The sequence below is a fragment of the Chanodichthys erythropterus genome, chromosome 6 (genome assembly GCF_024489055.1).
Source record: "Chanodichthys erythropterus isolate Z2021 chromosome 6, ASM2448905v1, whole genome shotgun sequence".
Lineage (NCBI taxonomy): Eukaryota > Metazoa > Chordata > Actinopteri > Cypriniformes > Xenocyprididae > Chanodichthys > Chanodichthys erythropterus.
This window is the reverse complement of record NC_090226.1, coordinates 5676899-5699731: the sequence shown is the minus strand read 5'-3', so window position 1 is coordinate 5699731 and position 22833 is coordinate 5676899. Positions and strand designations below refer to the sequence as shown.

The 22833-nt window shown below is 38.2% G+C and overlaps 1 pseudogene; it reads left to right on the top strand.

Moving 5' to 3' along the window:
• LOC137021848 (inter-alpha-trypsin inhibitor heavy chain H3-like) overlaps positions 1–22833 on the top strand; it is a 30150-nt pseudogene that overhangs the window by 6000 nt on the left and 1317 nt on the right.

Here is a 22833-nt window from a genome sequence, read left to right as displayed (position 1 = left end):
TTGTCCGGGCAGTGTATATAGAATATAGAATAATGTATAAAAAAAATATTAAATATTAAAGGTACTTAAGAGAGAGGTAAGCAAAAAAAATACATAATGAATACACCCTTGGACATAACAAATCTGTGTAAACAGATCAATATTCATTTGTCCATAATTTAACTCGACATTCAATATCTCAGTATTGAACTGAAATTGATCCGCTTACGCAAGTGGCTCCAAAAAATGTGACTGATCGTGTTTGAGGAGAAAGTCCACATTAGTTTGTTTGGGGATGTTTTGTTTTCTAAGGTCAATACTCTTGACATATGTTTGAGTGTTCTTGCTGTATTAGCTGGCACCATCAACAACAATATCAACCTGTCCTATAAGCCTGTAATGATACTTGCACTGATACTTGTTCACTTTAATACAGAAACAAGATATAGATATTTACAGCTTCCACATTAGCTCTACGATCACCAGCCGCTACGCTACCACGGTCATCACAAGCCGTGTGGCAAACCTGTTAACTCAATCTCAAGAGGTCCATTTTGAGGTCAAGATACCCAAGAATGCATTCATCAGCCGGTTTAGAATGTAAGTAGTAAATACACAATGAAATCCAAAGCATTAAAATGTTCAAGCAATAGTAAAACATTCTCTTTCACTCATATACTATTCAAATATAAACAGCCAGAATTACCTTATGTAAATTAAACTATTAACAATTTAATGCATTTATTTTAGCTTCTACCATTTGTCTAATGACCCCAGTTTCATTTCTGATTAATGTTCTTTCTGCATTAGGACCATTGAAGGAAAGACATATGATGGAGTTGTGAAGGAAAAAGAGGAAGCTCAGCAGGAATACTGTCAAGCAGTATCTCAAGGACAAAGTGCTGGACTGGTCAGGTACTTGGTATTTTAAAAAGAAGATGATTCCTGTAGCTCAAATGGTAGAGCATGGCACTAGCAATGCCAAGGTCAAGATTCCCAGGGAATGCATGGACTGATTTAAAAAATGTAAAAAAAAAAATTACTGGCTTCCTTCAATGCAATGCAAGTCACTTTGGTTAAAAGCATCTGCCAAATGCATAGATTTATGTAAAAATGTAAATGTAAAATATCATTAATTTCTTTAGCATTAAATAACATTCAGTTTAGATGGATAAAATGTATTTATTATTTATTTGGTTTCAGTGCTGTTGGACGGACTTTTGAAGACTTTAAAACATCAGTGACAGTAGCTGCTCTCAGTAAAGTGACCTTTGAGTTGACCTACGAAGAACTGCTAAAGCGTAGCCTCGGCAAATATGAGTTACTCATCAATGCCCAACCGATGCAGCCGGTGGCAGATTTCAAGGTATGAAAAAAAAAAAAAAAAAAAATCAAGATTGTTATAATGAAGATTTGTAGATTATTGGATTTTTTATTCATTATAATGAAAAATAAAGCAAAAAGTATTTTTATTTTTTTTATTTTGGTTAGATTGATGTACACATCCATGAGAATTCAGGAATTACTTTCTTGGAGGTCAAAGGTGGTCTGAACACTAAGGATCTGGCCAACGCTGTCTCACCCTTAAAATTAGAAAAAGATGTAAGAAATAGATATGGTTATATGATTAAAAAAATGCAACTTCTTGCTTGAAAATTTGAAATATGACAAAATGTTAAAAATGATTAAATATGTGAAAACTGCTGTTTTTGTAATCTTAGGCATGGGTGAATTTCTACCCCACTCGTGACCAGCAAACAAAGTGTGACGATTGTAGTGAAAATGGTCTGAATGGCAACCTGATCATTACATATGATATTAAGAGATTAAATCAAAGAGGAGATCTGAAGGTATGTTGTGAACTTAGTTATTTAAATTTAAACTCACGTCTTCAACTGGAAAGTGTTCATACTGACAGCAGTATACAGCAACAAAACGACCTGAAACATTTATTTTTTATTAAATATCACTCCCACTTATCACCTGTCCTCTTTTTCAGGCTTTAGAAGGCTATTTTGTCCACTGCTTCGCACCTACAGATATTCAGTACATTTCCAATAATGTGGTGTTTATTATTGACCAGAGTGGCTCCATGTCCGGCAAAAAAATGGAGCAGGTGACCTTCTTTTTAAAGGGGTGATTCACTGTTTTTTTTCTAGGCTTGGTTGTGTTTATGGGGCACAGTTTAACATGTCTTAATGCTTTATTAAAAAAAAAAAAGAAAAGAAAAAAAAAGCCATATTTTTAGCAACTTCCGGTTCACAGGGACTTTAAACAACAAGCCCAAATATGCTTATTCTGAGTGACCATGGCAACACAGAAAAAGCGCGCTCTTGTGAAACAGACTGTACAAGCGTAAACAAAACAGACTTTTCGACTGTGTTAGTGTGTTTAGTAAAATTGCTGAAAATAATGAGTGTTTTGTCACTTTAATATTACTTTGGTCACAATAACGGATACCAAACACGCGAGACGCCAGAACATCACTATGGTTTCTAAGCTGTCAATCATCGCATTTTCGAGAGTGAGTTGTGTTCCTTACACACATGTAACAATAATTTAGGGGATTCACTCCCGCATTTAAATAATAAATAATGCCAAATAAAATGAGCCCAAATCAGAACCAGGTAATGATGAAAAGGGTCAAGCAGAACCTCTGCAAGCACGGTTTTTAAAGGACGTTTCTGAATGGTATTTCCGCTTGTATTTGTGTCATAGTGTTTAGATATGCTGTCACTTGTAAATGTTACTGCTGTTTATGTTAGCTTTCAAAATACAGTTTAAAGGGTCATGAAACCCCAAAACACTTTTTTTGAGATGTAAACAGATATGTATAGGCTGCACATCATTGAAAACACTAAAGGTACTCATTAATGTTATTCATAAGTGAAAAATAGTTATTTTAGTATTTTTTCTGTCTGTCTATTTCTGTCTTCCTGTTTGAAAAGCTGAGTCGGAGCAACGTCACAAAATCTGACGTCATCGTGTACTTTCGAACATGCTGACGTAGATTCTCGACATATATATTCATGACATAAAGCTCATTCAATCTAATCACTGTACTGTAGTATGCATACGACTATAATTGCAGTATTATGCATGAGGAAGTATCACTTTTCTCGCCTCGGTCTCTTGTCATTCAGAGACATATCGTTGGTGCTCGTTTCCTCAGTGCTACAACACAATGTGTTTTCCTGAGACACGACCAGAGCAGAGGTTTGTGTGCATGTGGATTGTTTTGCTGTAATCTACCAGCACAAATGGAAAATATGTTCGCGTGAGATCGCATTACAGCGGAGAATTCAAATGTCACAAAAGTGCTGTTCATTCACCTCTGCCTGCTCTAGCTGCGTTCAAACACGCGAGCCGTAGACTGTTTCCTTCAGCACAGCAGCACGTGTGTTGTTTGTATTTTGCTCGCGATGCGTTCAGAACTGGAGTTTGAATACGAACACATGAAAAATATGATTGTTTTTATGATATACAGGCGGAGCGCGCATATGATCGGTTTCAGCGCGGAGCTCCGCGATGAGTTTAATAACACTAGCCACGTGGCACATTGTTCATACAGAATAAAGTATCTGTGTTTAAAGTTTTTATTTCACACATTCTCCTGCACCAAACATTAACCAGCACGGTGTAGGTATGCACACATATTTCATCAAGTCAACTGAATTATTTGTGCAAACTGGACACTGATACAGTGGTGTAGCCTATCTGAACGCGACGACACGATTATTCTAAAAGACTGATTTTGAGACTGCAGTGCTCGTAAACGTAATCAAAGTAGCCTATTATTAGCCCTATTAAATATTCTTTCACATTTCTCCCTTGTGCTTGGGAGTTTGTTGTCATTCTCTCCGTGCTCATATATTAATATTCATTATTCTGTATAATGAGTGTGTTGTATGTCTGTGCTTCATTGGTTGTTCTCTCCCCTCTTCCCCCCCTCTACACTCCCACTTTTCCAGAGCTTTACACGCCCATTTCCACAGACTTTTTGAAACTCAGAGGTGTGAACGACCAGGGTAAAACAGGGGGGTTTCATGACCCTTTAAAGCTTTACTGTAGCTGAATACATGACTAAGTAGTAGCATTTTTGTAAAGGTATTTTTTAATTTATAGCATGAACTGTTTGTCTATGAACATAGTACTTTGTTGGTGATTGTTGGCTTTTGTTGGAGAAGTATCCAATACAATTTAACTAACTGGCTAGCGAAGCTAAACCGCATTGGTCTTTGTCCTTGATGCAAATAAAAAATAGCAACAGAACTATACAAACTATAAAACACTTACAGTTTGGGGCACATAAACAGCAGCTTCTGCTTTTAAAGTGGGAACTGCTTCATCTTTCAGTAATAGCCTTTGTGCAAATCCAGCTGTAACGAGGTCAGTAGATGTGGGAAGGAGGAGGCGGGAACCGGCGAACATTCAACAAAAGTTTAATACCAAAATAAACAAAGAACAAAACGAAAGTAATGCCGGCAGACCCTCGCGGACGTCTGCCGGCCACACAAACATAATAAAACATAAAATGAAGTCCAGGCCTGGTCCTCTCTCGTCCTTCACTGTAGTCGCTCCTCCTTTTATGCCTCCGGAGCTCCTCCGTGAGAGACTCGAGGCCGGCACGCCTCACAGGTGACGCTCATTATCACTCGCGTAACCGGCCTCGCGCCGTTCCCTCACGGCTCTCGCCCGCCCTGCTCGTCACACCAGCATTGAACTCTGGAAGTCTTCCGTATTGCTGCACGACATGGCCTCGCCCACTTTGTTGCGTGTTCCTGGGGACGGGGTTTAAATTGCAGGGTTTATGATGTCATCAACCTTGTTGAAAAAGCTTGTTGTAGTCCAAACCGGTCGTAATTGTAGGTATTAAACTGTTATAACTTTAAAAGACAATATCTCCGTTTGCACTGAACTTTCAGCGCTGTAACTTTGCAGATACTGTTTATGCTCATGCAGCAACATTACACACTAACTAAAGTTAAAAAAGTGAAATGACAATGAACCACCCCTTTAAGTCATTTCTCCTTTTGTGTTTTACTTGGTGAATTGTTGATAGAATAAATTATTATAATTTTTTCATATAGTTATGGCTTCATAAATTGGAATCATTATATTTTAGACTCGTTTGGCAATGCTGAGGATTTTGAGTGACCTTGCAGAGGATGACCACTTCGGATTGATTACATTCAATGATCAAATTCAAACCTGGAAACCTGAACTTCTAAAACCACTAAAGGAAATGTGGAAGAAGCAAAGACGTTTGTGAAGGGGATTACAAGTGAAGGATGTAAAGTATTCACCATCAGCCAATTGAACAAAAGCATTTTAGAGAAAAAAAAAAAAAAACCTCAAAAGAAAATGACCTAACTGACACGATTTCAATAGTAGCATGGCCAAATCTTTCATTGTAAAGCAACTAAAACTGATCTAAAATATTACACCTAGACATCCTATTGACTTTTGACCACCCTAGTTTAACTAAATGACCTTTATTTGTAACATTTCTTTCTTTTCAGACACAGACATAAATGCTGCAGTGCTTAAAGCTGTGGACATGATCAACAAACACCATCAAGAGGGATTTGCATCCATCCTGATCCTGTTGACTGATGGAGATCCCAATAGAGGCACAAAACAACTGATTCACTCATGCATGCACATATTGATAGTTATATTGAGGGTTAAATACTGTGCATAGATACTCTACATATGCACACAGCGCAATCTTTTCAGAAAAAAAAATGTATGTGCACTATGATCCAGTAGCCTACACTATCCTTGACTATGCATTTAGCAGTAAGATATCTGCTTTTCTTCATTGCCTAAAACCATCTTTTTTTTTGTGTAAAGGTGAGACTGACCCAGTGGAGATTCAGAAAAATGTGAAAAAGGCCATTGATGGAAAGTTTGACTTATACTCTTTGGGTTTTGGGTTTGATGTCAGCTTTGAGTTCCTGAAGAAGTTTTCATTGGAAAATAACGGTGATGCTCAAAGGATCTATGAGGAATCTGATGCCGATCAACAACTGCAGGTCAGATTTAAAGGATTAGTTCACTTTTAAATAAACTTTTCCTGATAATTTACTCACCCCCATGTCATCCAAGATGTCCATGTCTTTCTTTCTTCAGTCGAAAAGAAATTAAAGTTTTTGATGAAAACATTCCAGGATTTTTCTCCTTATAGTAGACTTGAATGGGCACCAAACGATTGAAGGTCAAAATTAGTTTCACTGGAGCTTCAAATTGTTCTACATGATCCCAGATGAGAAATAAGGGTCGTATCTAGTGAAACCATCACTCATTTTCTGAAAAAAATTGAAAATTATATAACCTTAAATGCTCATCTTGAACTAGCTCTCCTCTTCTTCTTCTCCTCTATTAGAATTCCAGCAGTGTAGACGCTGCTAAGCGTAATACTGCCCACCACAGGTCAAAGTTTGAACTAATTTTATATGCAATAGGCTAGTTCAATAGTATATAACAATTAGTTCAAACTTTGGCCTGTGGAGGGCAGCATTACGCTTAGCAGTGTCTAGACTGCTAGAATTCTAATAAAGAGCTAGTTCAAGATGTGTTCAAGATGAAGATGACATGGGGGTGAGTAAATTATCAGGAAAACTTTATTTAAAAGTGAACTAATCCTTTAATAAAAGAACTCTTTTTAGGGTAGCGACTTGGGTTTGAGTCCAGCTTGGGTAATTTCCCAATGTGCCATTTGCTGTCTCCAGTGCTAAACATATAATTAAGTTAAATTGTGTAAATACAATATATACAGAAACAATTTTATTCTGGTAGGACTTCTACAAGGGAGTGTCCACTCCACTCTTGACTGATGTCCAGCTTAGCTACCAAGGAGTTGCCGATTTAACCAAAAACACTTTCAGCCAGTACTACAACGGCTCTGAGATTATGGTGGCTGGTCGTATCATTGATAACAGTTTGGACAGTTTCACCTCTGAAGTCACTGCATCATCGGTAAGATAACCACTACCCGTCCTTTTATATCCAGGCTTTTTATGACCTACTTTTATTAGCCTGTATTGTATTCTACTGTGTCTATGATGGGTGTGTGCTGTTATGTTGTTGTATTCTGTGATGCTAATTGGATTATTTATTGTTATTTTTTTTTTATTCTTTTTTATATTATCGTTTTGTTTGCTTGTAAGGTGTCCTTGGGTGTTATGAAAGGTGCCGTTAAATAAAGTGCATCATTATTATTATTATTATTATTATTATTATTACTATTAATACAGCAGGGATGGGCAACGTCGCTCCTGAAGTGCCGCTGTCCTGCAGAGTTTAGCTCCAACCCTAATCAAACACACCTGAACAAACTAGTCAATTTTTTCAGGAATACTAAGGCTACTTTTCCACTGGCACAAAAGAAAGTTTTTTTACTCACATCTGACACAGATCGGAATTTGTTGCACATGTGTAAACACAAAATTCTGCACTGGATCCAATTTTTTTCACATCTGATCTGAGCCACTTCCAAATGTGGTTACAAATCAGATACATCCGACCTATGGCTAAACACGAATATCTGATTTCCCTTTGAATTCCAAGCCACCACAAGATGAGGGTGACACTTTTTCCCACAAATATAGCTTTTTAATGTTGTATTATGAAGCAGATGTGCCAGTATGTGCTCTCTCATAGCTTCTTTATTGAGGTGGAAATTTTATAAAGGAAAGAATTTGCGCGCACACAAAATTCAGGAGCTGGTTTTACACCTCTGCCCCATGAGTTTTAGAAATAAAACAGCTTCACTACAGTACAGCTACAGTACATTATATTTCTCAGCAATGAGGTGATAACTTCACTGTAATTAAACCAACAAGCTTCACTATTAGCCTACTCTCTCTCTTTCTCTCTGTAATTCATTCGAATTCATTAAAAATGAAATCTTACTGCTACTTTATTTAAAGGTGCAATATGTAATATTTTTGCAGTAAAATATCCAAAAACTACTAGGCCAGTGTTATAAATTTTGTTCACTTGAGTACTTACAATATCCCAAATGTTTCCAACTATTTGTAAATCATGAGAAAATTGCAGTTTTAACCAAGGCTCCGGGGCGTGTGAGGAGTCGCCTGTCAATTGCGTCATACGTGCGTTACCCTCGGTTTCCGGTTTTTAATTTTGTAGAAACCATGGAAACAACAAAGACACTTTAAAATATGACACGTTTTAATAGACAGCTGTTTTATAAACAACTGTTTTGATATATCCATAGACAGAAAACAAATTGTTATATAGCTCAACATGTTTAGTTTTATTGTTTAAATCAATTTTTTAGCGAGTACCATGCTTTACCTTCCCTGAGAGAAAAACAGTATTTTGTGAAGTAGCTAACATAGTATAATCAGATGCAGCTTTATTTTTAATAATAGTAATACATAATTTTCTCCATCATACAATACATTTTAATTAAATTAATTGGATGCCATTTATCAACACAAGACATCCAGTATTTAATATGATATACTAAAATCGATCTATCTTACTGCAGTGTGTAACAGCTGTCTCACAGCAGCCGCCGAACAAACGCACAGAGTAATGTTATAACATCATTTTCAACATACTCAGATCTAATAAAACAGAGCTGTGTTACCTCATACTCATGACCGGAAAAGCGAAAGTTTTCACAGGCGCTGGCGACTGTGTCATAATAAAAGTTCCGCTGCCTGTGAGGTATATATATCTATGCTTGTGAGGCATGTGAAGGCCCTTTCACACAGGACGCGGTATGCTTCAGATACAAAACAATTTGCGCTACGCTGGCCAGAGCACAGTGGGCGGAGTTTTCCTAAGTCTGAACTAGTCATTTGATTGTTGTTCCACCTTTCGGTCAGTAGCAAAGTATATGTCTCGTGCTAAGAAGTGAGCGATAGCACTAGCCCTGCTTGTAAGAAGAAAGAGAACAGCTCTTGACAGGGTCTGTCATGTCTCCATGACACAGCAAACTTGTATCGTATAGCTCTGGAAATTCCAGCACAGTAAGCTATTCATCCATTTTGCTTTCCGATTGTTTGGATGCCCCGTTGCTATTGGTTGCGCGGGTAATCGTCACAGAGCGCAGCAGCAAAAGTTGAACTATTTTTAACTTTGACCGCGGTGTGCACGCAAGGTGCGCTCCGCTGCGTGTGCGCTTTGGTCGACGCAGAAACAAACTGTCCTTGCGTGGCGCAAGCCATTGAAATAAATGGGTTTCATAGCCCAGCGTATACTGCGTCCTGTGTGAAAGGGCATTTAGGAGTGTGTTGCGCAATCGCTCCAGCGGCCTCGTTCAGCTCCCACAACACTCGGCCCTGCTCTGCTCTCTCATACTACAGTACTGTTAATAATCTCATACATGAACATGATTTGTTCCCAAATCCAATCCCTATTCCTTTGCACCGTCTGTTGAGATGGAGACCACATGTCCCAAGATTCCTCTCTAAAACTTGTTTTGAATAGGCTTCTAGCGACCTCTAGCGGCCAAAATGATCACATATTGTACCTTTAACATTAGAATTAACAAACTGAAAGCATTAGAAATAACAAACAAAAATTACTGTTAATTTCCTGTATCCATTTGGTCAGAATTTGTAATGCAAAACATCCATGATAGCTGTTATCTTGTCCATGCCGGCAAATAATCATGATCATCTGAGATGAATTAAGTAATTTTAATAGCATAGCCATTTAAAACCGGAGGGGCTACCATGTGCATAAAACGAACACTAAAAAATCATTTTAGGTGGGAATTAATGTAAACACAGATATCATATACCAATGGTGTCTAAAGTTAATGTAAACAGTGGGTTTTTTTTTATCAGGACAGCAGCACTTCAGGACCGATGTTGCCCATCCCATGCCTTACAGACTAACATTTAAAGGGAATAGTTTGTCCATAAATTCTGAAAATTATTTACTCATGCTCATGTCTTTCCAACTTGTAAGCTTTTATAATATTTATTTAGGTTGTTATTCACTGATTGTTACAATTAGTAGTTGCTGCAGCAGGGATGAGACAGAATCGGACTTCTACAGACGGGTTTTTATTTAACCAAAGGAACAAAACAACACACACTAGACAATAGCTAACAACAAAAACGGACAGGGAGTGCAGGGAGTGAGTCCAATATAAAGGGAGTGCTAACGATGACGAAAAGATGCAGGGAATCCGAGATGATGCGGAAGTGAGATCAGGTGTGGAACAAGGAGGAACATGGGAAACATGAGTCCGGGACAGGCTTGACTGTAACACTGATAAACATGATGTGAATATTCTTAAAAACTATTTTTATGTTCAGTGGAAAAAAACATCAGAATACAGGTTTGGAATGACTTAAGGGTGAGTAAATAATGACGGGTATTGTCATTTTTTTGTGACCATCATTCCTTTTAAACCTCTAGAGGTGTTCATCGCACTAGATCAGGGTTCCTCAAAGCCAGCACTGGAGGGCCACTGTCCTGTAGAGTTTTGTTTAGACCCTGAACAAACATTTTCTAGTAATTTTCTAGTATCTCTGAAGACCTTGATTATCTTGTTCAGGTGTGTTTGATTAGGGTTGGAACTAACCTCTGCAGGGCAGTGGCTCTTTACATTCGGATTTTAGGAACCCTGCACTAGACCATCAAAATTTAAACTTCTGACCTTTATTTTCTGTTCCAGAAAAAAACTAAAATGGTATATAATATCGAAATACCTGTAGGGAAACTAAGCAGTGACAAACCTGGACAGAAGAACATTATTGAAAGATTATGGGCCTTCCTTACAGTAAAGCAGCTACTGGAGAAAGAGTAAATATACATACTTCTGTACTTCTTTTATCTCTGTGAATCATAGTATTACTGAATCTTCATGTGTGGATTTTTCTGTACGGCAGAGTGACGCTACAAGACCTGGAAAAATACAATGCAAAGAACAAAGCCCTTGAACTTTCTCTGAAGTACAAATTTGTAACGCCGCTTACATCAATGGTGGTCACCAAACCACAGGATCAGCAAATCCAGGTTGTCCACAAACCCAAAGAGGGAGAGAAACCAAATATTTCACCAACATCATCATGTAAGATAAAATAAAGATAAAGAGCTGTTGGATATGTATTTGTTTGTACGAGAATAATCTTCACACCATGAAGTTTCTCCTGTGTCACAGCGAAACTAAAGTCCATGTCCAGTTATGGAAGGTCTTCAGGATTATGTCCTACATTTCCAAACCTGTCCCCACATCTTATTTTAAAAACTAACACAAACAGCATAAAATGTATAAAGACCTACTAGAACAATATGACCATTACTTATTTTATGAAAATTGTGACTATGCAATATGCATTTGCCACACAACGTATCACTTCCCATGCTTTTCAAAAGTTTGGGGTCAATAAGATTGTTTAATGCTTTAGGGATGCATGAAATTATGCATAGATAGACTTAAAAAAAACATATTACTGTTTCCCCAAAAAATGTAAGCAACTGTTTCCAACATTGATAATAATCAGAAATGTTTCTTGAGCAGCAAATGATCAACATTAGAATGATTTCTGAAGGATCATGTGACACTGAAGACTGGAGTAATGATGCTGAAAATATAGGAATAAATTACATTTTAAAATATATTAAAACTGTCAGCGTTGGTTAAAGGCAATAATGGGAAAGTCAGGATCTTTTTATTAAAACTCAAAATAACATAATACACAGGTAACTGGAACAGGCAAAACATGAACAGAACAACACAACATAAATTAACTCAAAACAGAACCTAACCATGACAAAAACAGAAAAAAGATTTTTAAATTGTATTGATATTTCACAATATTGCTGTTTTTACTGTGTTTCTGATCAAATAAATGCAGCTTTAGTAAGAATAAAAGACTTCTTTCAAAACCTTTTAAATATCTTACAGACCAGAAACCCTGTATTGTGTTAAGAGGAGAACCAGGTAATGTATCACTTCCCTTTCAATTACCGTTATTCATGTGAAATTGAAATCCTCACTCAAACTTAATTCTAATTCTCTTATCTTTCATTATAGCCTCCTGAGACCCATAGAATTTTCTTTTTTGTAAATTAAGTTTTTTTTCTTAAATCATCAAATTGTTTGGAGTATAAATCTGAATTTTGTTTTATTAATATTTAATGATATGACACCCGAAGAGGAGACTATAATCAAAACAATGTTTTCTATTTTCTATTCAGTATACAAGTCAATTTTTAGGTCCCAGGCTATTTTTTTTTTCTAAAACTTGTCATCTGTAAAACAGATATGAGAATAATGTTGGAAAACGATGCTTAGAAAATGTTTATATTTTGCATTTTTGTATGCATCTAGTGCCTGCATGTGAATTTTTTCATGATTATATTTCCATATTTCCTTTCATGATCTAATTTCCATGCCAAATTTTTACTCCGTTTTAGCCATCGCCGGCTTTATACCAGCAAAGCCAACCTCTCCTCCATGTACGTGGGTCTTATTTATGTATTGTTTTTATCTTGCATAGTGCATCTGGTTTTCATCTGACATCATATTTCACTATTTTCATTTCTTCTTTCTCTTTTGGTACTTCAGTGAAGAGCATTAGGATTTTGAAATCTTCTGGAAATGCTAAGCCACTTTGTTACGATGTTCATCGTGTTTCTCAGAAATTCAGACTCCTACAAAATGACGTATCAGGTCAGATATCCAGTGTGTTCTAGTATAGTTTAGTTAAATGAACAGTATTATTTCATTGTTTTTATTTTTTCATTTCTATTTAAGGGGTTAGTGTTACATGCCAGCCCGTTTTAGTCTAGGGGTAATGACATGGCAGTAACAAAATTTTGGAGAGAGAGAGCACAGGAACCTCCTGTCTCCCACCCCAGCAACACACATCCAAAACCAATGATTCTTAAAGGATATTTATTAAATCAAATGTAAAAGATAAAAGGAAGAACATAAGCTTCAGGAGGGGGCAAAGGCCAACATAACAAACAAAACATTCCTAACTCAAGTTTAATCATAACTTACCTATACATAACCAAAAAAAAAATAAATAAATAAATAACAAATGAACTTGCCTATCTTCCTGACTACAAATAACCAGGAGAAAAGCAATTTCAAACAAAAAAAGGCACCCACCTCCCTACAGATTTACTTAAAATAAATCTTACATTCTAAAGAAAACAAAGCCTATAAGTCTTCAACTACGTTCACAGCAGCACCAATGGTTTACAATAATCACTGACCAAAAACACAGTGGCATTATCTGGGGCAAGAGAAAAGAAGTCCATGTGGCAAACAACCATCTGCATCCCTCTCCCTCTCAGCTTGTTGTGAGACAGGGCTGTCTTTATATGCTGGCTTTCTCTTGGGTGCAGCCAATCAGTGGCTCTGATGTGAATGGGCAGCCAATCAGCCACAGGTGTACCCAATTACCTCCCTCAGCAAGGTAGTTGTGGACATGTAGGAAAAACAAAAAAAACACAAAAACACATAAAACAATTAAATAAAATAAAGTCTCCAGACGTAACACTCCCACCGTTAAATTTTACAACCCCTAGATTGTAAAAAACAAGCAACACACAAAACTCTAATAGTAATGCAACAAGCCTATTGCTTCTCAACTCAGTTTGTTTTAACCAAACCCCTTAAATCTCTGCATCTGCAGTCCTGGAAAGTGCATCCGCCACCACATTCTCTTTACCACGGATGTGCTTGAGGTTAAGGTTATACTCCTGGACAATTAAAGCCCAGCGCATCAAACGTTGATTGGAGTTGGACATGCGGGAGAGAAAGATCAACGGGTTATGGTCAGTATACACATCGATAGGCATGGCGCTACTTCCCAAATAAACCTCGAAATGCTGGAGAGCCAGAAGCAAGGCAAGTGCCTCCTTCTCAATCGTGCTATAACGTTGTTGGCATTTTGAGAACTTCTTTGAGAAGTAGCAGATGGGGTGATCGATACCACAGGAGTCCTCCTGCAGCAGGACTGCTCCAGCACCGGTAGCACTGGCATCTATTTGGAGTTTGAAAGGCAAATCAAAATTAGGTGCAGACAACACTGGGGCATGGCAAAGGAGATCTTTTGCGGCTTTAAAAGCATTATCACACTCGGTGCTCCACTTAAAACTCCTGGTAGTACTGAGGAGGTCAGTAAGAGATGACACAACAGTAGAAAAATTACAACAAAACCCCCGGTAATACCCACTCATACCCAAAAATCTGCGTAGTTCACGCTTGTTACGGGGTGTAGGAAACTCAAGTATGGCAGTAACCTTGGCCTCAACTGGCTTAACACAACCCTGGCCAACTTGTTTTCCCAGATAGGTTACCACAGCTTTACCTATCTCACATTTAGCAAGATTCAAGGTTAGAGAGGCAGCAGCCAGGCGGCTGAACACTAACTCCAAAGACTTTACGTGATCTTCCCAGGTTTTTGAATAAATTACTACATCATCTAGATAGGCATTGCAATTCGGCACTCCTGACAAGACCACCTGCATAAGGCGCTGGAAGGTGGCAGGTGCATTCCAAAAGCTAAGACCTGATATTGTAGAAAGTGTTCAGGAGTGACAAATGCAGATATCTCAGCTGCACGGGGAGTTAGGGGCACTTGCCAATAACCCTTTAACAGGTCTAATTTTGTGACATATCTGGCTGAGCCTACTCTGTCAACACAGTCCTCGAGCCGAGGCAAAGGAAATGAGTCAGGCTTTGTTATGGAGTTAACCTTACGGTAATCAGTACAGAAGCGATAGGAGCAGTCAGATTTAGGCACTAATAAACAGGGCGAACTCCATGGACTCCGACTATGCACCGCTAGTCCATGCTGCAACATGTACTCAACCTCAGATCCCATTATCTCACGCTTCCTAGGATTTACTCTATAAGGATGTTGCTTGACTGGCTGAGATTCACCTACATCAATGTCATGTTCTAACATGGTCGTTCTGCCAGGCACATCAGAAAAGAGTGAGGGGTAGTCATGAACCAACCTAATAATCTGGTCACTCTGTTCTCTTGTCAAATATACAAGAAAGCTCGGCAAGTCATTCAATATGACAGAGTTTTGAAGGCGTTTAGCTGCAATTTCTACACCCTTTTCAGCTGGTTCATCTTCTGGTATTACACTAGCAGTGACCACAGCAACAGGTGAAACAGAGGAGGAAGCAGGCTTCTCCCCACGTTTAATAAACCGCTTCAACATATTTATATGGCATAGGCGGGTCTTGCGTCTGCGGTTAGGAGTATGAATGACATAATTGGTGTCACTGAGCTTTTCTTTGACTTCATAGGGACCCGAAAATTTAGCTCGAAACACAGAACCTGGATCGGGTAAGTAGACAAGGACACGGTCACCCGGTTGAAAACTACGATTCACACTTCTTTTATCGTAATGGGTCTTCATTTTTGACTGAGCTGCAACCAAATGTTCTCTAGCAAGTTTGCTGGCCTTATGCAATCGTTCACGAATAGTGCTAACATAGTCAATTACTGTCACAGGCAGAGAGTCTTTAGCTAATAATTGCTCACTTAATAGCTTCAAAGGACCACGCACAGTGTGGCCGAAAACAAGATCAGCTGGACTAAACCCAAGACTCTCTTGCTCTGCTTCACGGGCAGCAAACATAAGGTAAGGAAGACCCTCAGCCCAATCTTTCCCATTGGCTATACAATAGGAGCGCAACATTGATTTAAGGGTTTGATGAAATCTTTCAAGCGCCCCCTGTGACTCAGGGTGGGAGGCGCTTGAAAGCTGATGTTTAACCCCTAACTCAACAAGAGCCTGTGTGAATGCCTTAGATGTAAAGTTTGACCCTTGGTCAGTTTGTACAACACGAGGTAGACCAAAGGTAGTGCAGAACTTCACGAATTCCTTAATGACGACTTTAGCTTTAATCGAGCGTAAAGGAATCGCCTCTGGGAAACGTGTTGCGGTACACATTATTGTTAGAATGTATTCGTGTCCTGACTTGGATTTGGGTACTGGTCCCACACAGTCAACAAGCAAGCGCTCAAAAGGCTCTTTCATAACCGGTATTGGCTGCAGAGGTGCGACTGGTATCTTTTTATTGGGCTTTCCCGCCAGTTGACATACAGGACAAGATCTACAAAAGTCAGATACATCAGATTTTAATCCGGGCCAATAAAAGTACCGTGAAACTCGACGAAAGGTTTTTGTGACACCCATGTGTCCTGATAACACATGTTCGTGAGCCAAGTGCAATACCTGCCCTCGGTAATCAGTTGGCAATACAATTTGGGGCGATTCTTGTGAATCCTCATGAGCCTCACGCCTCCACTTACGCATGAGTACCGCATCTTCCCAAAAGTAAGCTACCTTAGCATTAGACACTTGACACAGGGGAACAGCAGCTTCTATGCAATGTACCAATGAGGGGTCTGATTTCTGTGCAGCAGCCAATTGCTCCTTACCAATCTTTAAAGGAAATGTAACTGCACTCTCACAGTTAGGGCAATGTTCTGACTCTACTGGTATCTCATCTTCCACTAACTCATCAGGTACCGCCAAAAATGATTCAGAGAGATCTACCATGTCTCTGAATTTAGATGATTGAGCACGGGTCACAACACATGCAGGAAAAGCTGCAGGAAATTGACGTGCTAAGTCGGGTTTCTCACTCATGGTAGGTTTACGAACCACAATTGGACAGGGAAAAACTTCGCCCCCTGCAAGGTCATTTCCCAAGATAACGCCCACCCCCTCGACAGGTAACTGAGAACGTACACCAAGTTTTACAGTACCTGTAACGAGTTCCGATTTCAAGTGCACATTATGAAGAGGAACATTTATACACTGCATTCCAATTCCACGTATAAGCACATCTGTACCAGAGTAAGTTTCAATAGACCGGGGCAATAACTCCTCTAAAATAAATGACTGAACTGACCCAGTGTCTCTCAAAATGGTGACAGGTTTACACTCAGAATCAATTGAGTGAGACACTGAGCCAGTCAGGAGGAAAGGCTGGTAGGAAGGAGCGGTTGTATGATTCTCATTAGACACGGGGTGTACGAGTGCAACACTTTTAGATTTGGAAGCAGAATTCTTTTGCTTCCATGCTTTACAGTCAGAAATTAAATGACTGGTATCAAAACAATAAAAGCAAGCTCGCTTATCACCGGAGGCATTTTTACGACGGACACTCAAATGTGCCTCACCTTTGCCATTGCGTGAGAAAACACGGGTCGCTTCCCTATCAGATACTTCGCAAACGGCAGGGGATACATTAACACGACGTGCAGGGGGAAACACATTCCGATGAGTCAACACAAACTCATCGGCCAGAACGGCGGCGTCGGAAAGGTTCGCAACTTTCTGCTCATTTAAATGGACAACAACATTTTCCGGAATACAACTTTTAAAGTCCTCCAGCAAGATAAGCTCTTGAAGCTGATCAAGAGACATAATCTTGCTGGAGAGACACCACCTCTCAAAAAGGGTTTTCTTCTCCCTCGCGAATTCAACAAATGTCTGTCTGGCTGTTTTCACATGTGATCTAAATTTTTGTCGGTATGCCTCAGGCACCAACTCGAACGCTCGTAGAACGGCAGATTTTACTACATCATAGTCAAGAGACTGTTCTATTGGTAAGGCGGAGCAAACCTCTTGCGCTTTACCAGAAAGACTGCACTGCAACAAAAGAGCCCACACATCTTTTGGCCACCGTAATTTCATAGCCACCCGTTCAAAGGCAACAAAGTACGAATCCACTTCTGCCTCTCTAAATGGGGGTACGAGTTTAAGATACTTGCCAACATCAAAATCAGGCTCAGAAGTTGCATTATCAATACTTTGAGGCAAAATAGCAACAGGTGAAACGACGGAAGACAAAGCAGCACTTTGAGGTACAACAGCGGCAGGTGAAGTAGCAGGAGATATCATAGAAGGTAATCTTGAGCGAGGCATAGGAACCGGTTTTTGATTTAATTCCTGAGCACGCAAGTCTAACTGACGCATCCTAATATCCCTATCCGCTTGTGCCTCTATAGCACGAAGCCTGATCTTTTGACCCTCACACTCCTGTTTTTTTATAAGAAGGTCCAACTCCTTCAACTTGACAGCTAACATAGACTCACCCAGAGACTCAGTCGCCAGACCAGGAAGAACCCCACCTGCCACAGCTTCTGCTGCAAGCCCAGGTTGTCCCTCAGCACTGATGGCAGAGTAATCTGGCAAAATTCCATCCTCAATCAGCTTTTCTCGCAAGTGATCTTTAATAACTTGTTTGGTAGACTGCCTAGGAACCTCAACATTAAAGAAGTCTGCAATTACCAACAAATCTGCCTTCCTGCAACGCTCAAAAACTTCTATGGTAGGAGAAAGGGTAAATGAAATCAAATCAAATTCCATAATTCTCAGTACCACAGGAGCTTTCTCCCTTACCAGAAAGAAAACAGCCAAACAGAACAAAAGAAAATGAGCAGATACTTACAATTACGCCACGGTAAACTTTCACTTGACCGGACGAGCCCCCACTTGTTACATGCCAGCCCGTTTTAGTCTAGGGGTAATGACATGGCAGTAACAAAATTTTGGAGAGAGAGAGCACAGGAACCTCCTGTCTCCCACCCCAGCAACACACATCCAAAACCAATGATTCTTAAAGGATATTTATTAAATCAAATGTAAAAGATAAAAGGAAGAACATAAGCTTCAGGAGGGGGCAAAGGCCAACATAACAAACAAAACATTCCTAACTCAAGTTTAATCATAACTTACCTATACATAACCAAAAAAAATAAAAATAAATAAATAACAAATGAACTTGCCTATCTTCCTGACTACAAATAACCAGGAGAAAAGCAATTTCAAACAAAAAAAGGCACCCACCTCCCTACAGATTTACTTAAAATAAATCTTACATTCTAAAGAAAACAAAGCCTATAAGTCTTCAACTACATTCACAGCAGCACCAATGGTTTACAATAATCACGGACCAAAAACACAGTGGCATTATCTGGGGCAAGAGAAAAGAAGTCCATGTGGCAAACAACCATCTGCATCCCTCTCCCTCTCAGCTTGTTGTGAGACAGGGCTGTCTTTATATGCTGGCTTTCTCTTGGGTGCAGCCAATCAGTGGCTCTGATGTGAATGGGCAGCCAATCAGCCACAGGTGTACCCAATTACCTCCCTCAGCAAGGTAGTTGTGGACATGTAGGAAAAACAAAAAAAGAAAACACAAAAACACATAAAACAATTAAATAAAATAAAGTCTCCAGACGTAACAAAAAGGAAAATAATTTCATTTATTACTCACCCTCATGTCGTTCTACACCGTAAGATCTTTATTCACCTTCGGAACACAAATTAAGATATTTTTTGATGAAATCTGTTGCCTTAGTGAGGCCTGCATTCACAGCAATGGTATTTCCTCTCTCAAGATCCATAAAGGTACTAAAAACATATTTAAATCGATTCATGTGAGTACAGTGGTTCTACCTCAATATTATACTTTGAAGTGAGGAGAATATGTTTTTGTGCGCCAAAGAATAAAATAACGACTTTTTAACAATATCTAGTGATGGCCGATTTCAAAACACTGCTTCATGAAGCTTCGAAGATTTACAAATCAAATCAGTGGTTCAGAGCGCTAAAGTCACGTGATTTCAGCAGTTTGGCAGTTTGATACGCGATCCGAATCACTTATTCGACACAAAAGATTTGTAAAGCTCCAAAGCAGTGTTTTGAAGTCGTGCATCACTAGATATTGTTAAAAAGTCATTATTTTGTTTTTTTGGCACACAAAAAATATTCTTGTTGCTTTATAATATTAAGGTTGAACCACTGTAGTCACATGAACTGATTTAAATATGTTTTAGTAACTTTATGGATCTTGAGAGCAGAAGTATACTGGCAATAGAGGCCTCAATGAGCCATCGGATCAAAAATATCTTAATTTGTGTTCCGAAGATGAACAAATGTCTTATGGGTGTATAACAACATGAGGGTGAGTAATAAATTACATTATTTTAATTTTTGGGTGAAGTAACGCTTTACGCACAATCTCACAGAGATGTTTGTCTATACTCTGCAGAGTTTTCTATGAACGGGCAGCTTGAGACAGTTGGAGGGAACGGCTTCAGTCAGATTGCAATTCATTACAAAACGCATCACCATCTGCTGCTCAGCACTAGTGAGATTTCCTACTTTGATGGACAGGACACTGTGAAGTTTTCATGGGATCAAGACCTCACCCACCATGAGACAGAACAGTAATATGCTTAAACTGTTTGTTGAATAAATCTTCAAGAATATTTTTTAACACAACTATAAAAAACACATATTGTGTTCAAATGTTAATTTGAGAATTTATATAATGTTATTATAAACTGTTAATTTATAGCTCCTTTTAACACAATTTTTTGTGATATTGAGGTAGAATTCATTCATCAATTAAGGGCCAGTCACAAAAACAAACTATCACGATGGCTATAGGATATTTTTATCAAAACTGATGCACGATAACACTCTGTTTAAGCACGCTGTAGTTTTGTTTTCTGCCGCTTCAATGCTGCCTTCACGTGCTATCTAGATAGCTTTCTGATGATTTTGGAATTTAGGTCAAATACAGGCTTTTTCACTGTGTATAAAACATACAAAATGCTTCAAATAGTTATTCATATATATAAATGTGCTACTTTAACGACAAAACAAGGCGATGTAGCTGTTGTGGGAAAAGTTAATAGAATACCAGTCACAGAAGAAATTGTTCTCCCCTCAGCCATGTTTCTTCATTTTGACCCGAGTGCTCATCAGAGTGATCCACTCCGAGACCTTAGGACTTTTGTCATACTTGAACCACAAATACACACACACACAAAAATTGATTGGATTCAAGGAGTTCATGTGGTTTTAACAAAAAAAGTGGTAACACTTTACAATAAGGTTCATTTGTTGACATTAATTAATGTATTAACTAACATGAACTAACCATGAGCAATACATTTGTTAAAGTAGTTATTAATCTTTGTTAATGTTAGTTAGTAAAAATACAGCTGTTCATAGTTTGTTCACAGTACATTAACTGTTAACAAATACAGCTCTAGATTTTAATAATGTATTAGTAAATGTTGAAATTGACATTAACAAAGATTAATACATGCTGTAGAAGTGCAGTTTATTATTAGTTCATGTTAACTAATGTAGTTGACTAATGTTAACTAATTAAAAAAAAGTAAAACTCTTCCCTTGTGGGTCATTTTGACCCCGAATGAATAGAATGCAAGGAATGCTTCAGTAAACAAACTAAAAATGTTCAAAATTCAAACTAAAAATGCTAGAACTTTAACAACAACAACAACAACAACAAAAAATTATGTCTATGTGCAAGGGCGTAGATTTGGTTTCAACATTGGGGGGGTTGAGCGTTGGTATGCTGCCTGTTATTTATTTATTTATTTTTTATTTTAAAAAAAATCTGTTTTATGTGTAGCGTTATTGGATAATTTATTTCTTATCTATCTATCTATCAAAACTTTATGGAATTTATGTATAACTATTAATCAAATTCTAACATAACGGAGTGATTCTAAAAAGAAATAAATTATGTTATATATTGAAACCGCCAGTAGGTGGCAGCGATTCGATGTTTTAATGAGTGAGCTACTTAAATCGTTCATTCAGCCAATTCGTTCAAAAGTCAGATTAATTAAGGAAGAAAACAAACACCGATTTGAATACTTTTGTCATTGATAAGACGCTATTGAAAAATGAAGTAACAAAATAGATGGCTGTTTTAATAATTGGTTACAGTTACACTGATAGTTATGGCTAAATTGCAATGGATTAGCTAGCTAAAATATATGTGGAGTGTACTTAGCTATTACAATGTTTTCATACCTCCTTCTCAGTACATGCTTTATTCTTTTTAACGTCCCTCTTTGAACAGAAGTTTAATATAGTCGGCTGGGCAGCGGTTCTCTTCATTTTTGGTGCTACCCGCTCTCTTTCATTCAAACAGTAGAGCTCCACTTGTGTTGGTGAAAGTGTATTTTTTTGACTAATTTATTATGACAAACAAATATTCGATTATAAACAAAATTATTGTTACAAAATAAATGAATTATACATATTTTAGTATAGATCTACTGTGATTTTCATGTTGAAATATTGGGGGGGGGTTGTAACTGATGGATTTGAATATTGGGGGGGTTACCTACCCCCATCCCCCCCACAAACTACGCCCCTGTCTATGTGTATCTGAAGGTCTGCACAGGCTTCAAACTGAAGCCCGAACCCGGCCCGTACCCAAGATCGTTTGACCTGACCCAACCCTGGTACTATTAAAGTTTAAGCCTGAACCCGACCCGAAGCGGAAATCTGTCGCTGTATAGAGATATAGGGTACAATGGGGCTTAAGGTGCCACGGGGCAAAAGATTTTATTTTCCTCTAAACCACTAGATGGCACAAAACCTTGCTGCAGCACTTTCCTAAACATCCGCTTTTCAATTTGCATGTGCAAATTTGTCTGATCCTTGACTCGATCGCGGGCAGTAGTGCAAAGTTCTATATTCTATAGTAGTTTGATCTAATATTTGATGTTTTTTAAAATGTTGATTTAAGTAGCAAATGAGAATCAATTAAATTAATGTTTGTATTTTCAGATAAAGCGCTTCTTAATGATTTTCAGTTTTGTCCAAGGTAATTCAAGCAACAATTTTTCAATAACATATAAAGAATATGTAAAAGTAAAAAGCTCACCTGTTGTTGGGGAAAAAATGCACAATAATTAACATGATAATGTTAATTATCAGCTGGCTGACTTTAATGGTTGACATGCATGGTTAGATTCAGATATATATATCAAATATTATATATCAAATTGGGTATCAATGTTAGAGATAATCACCATTT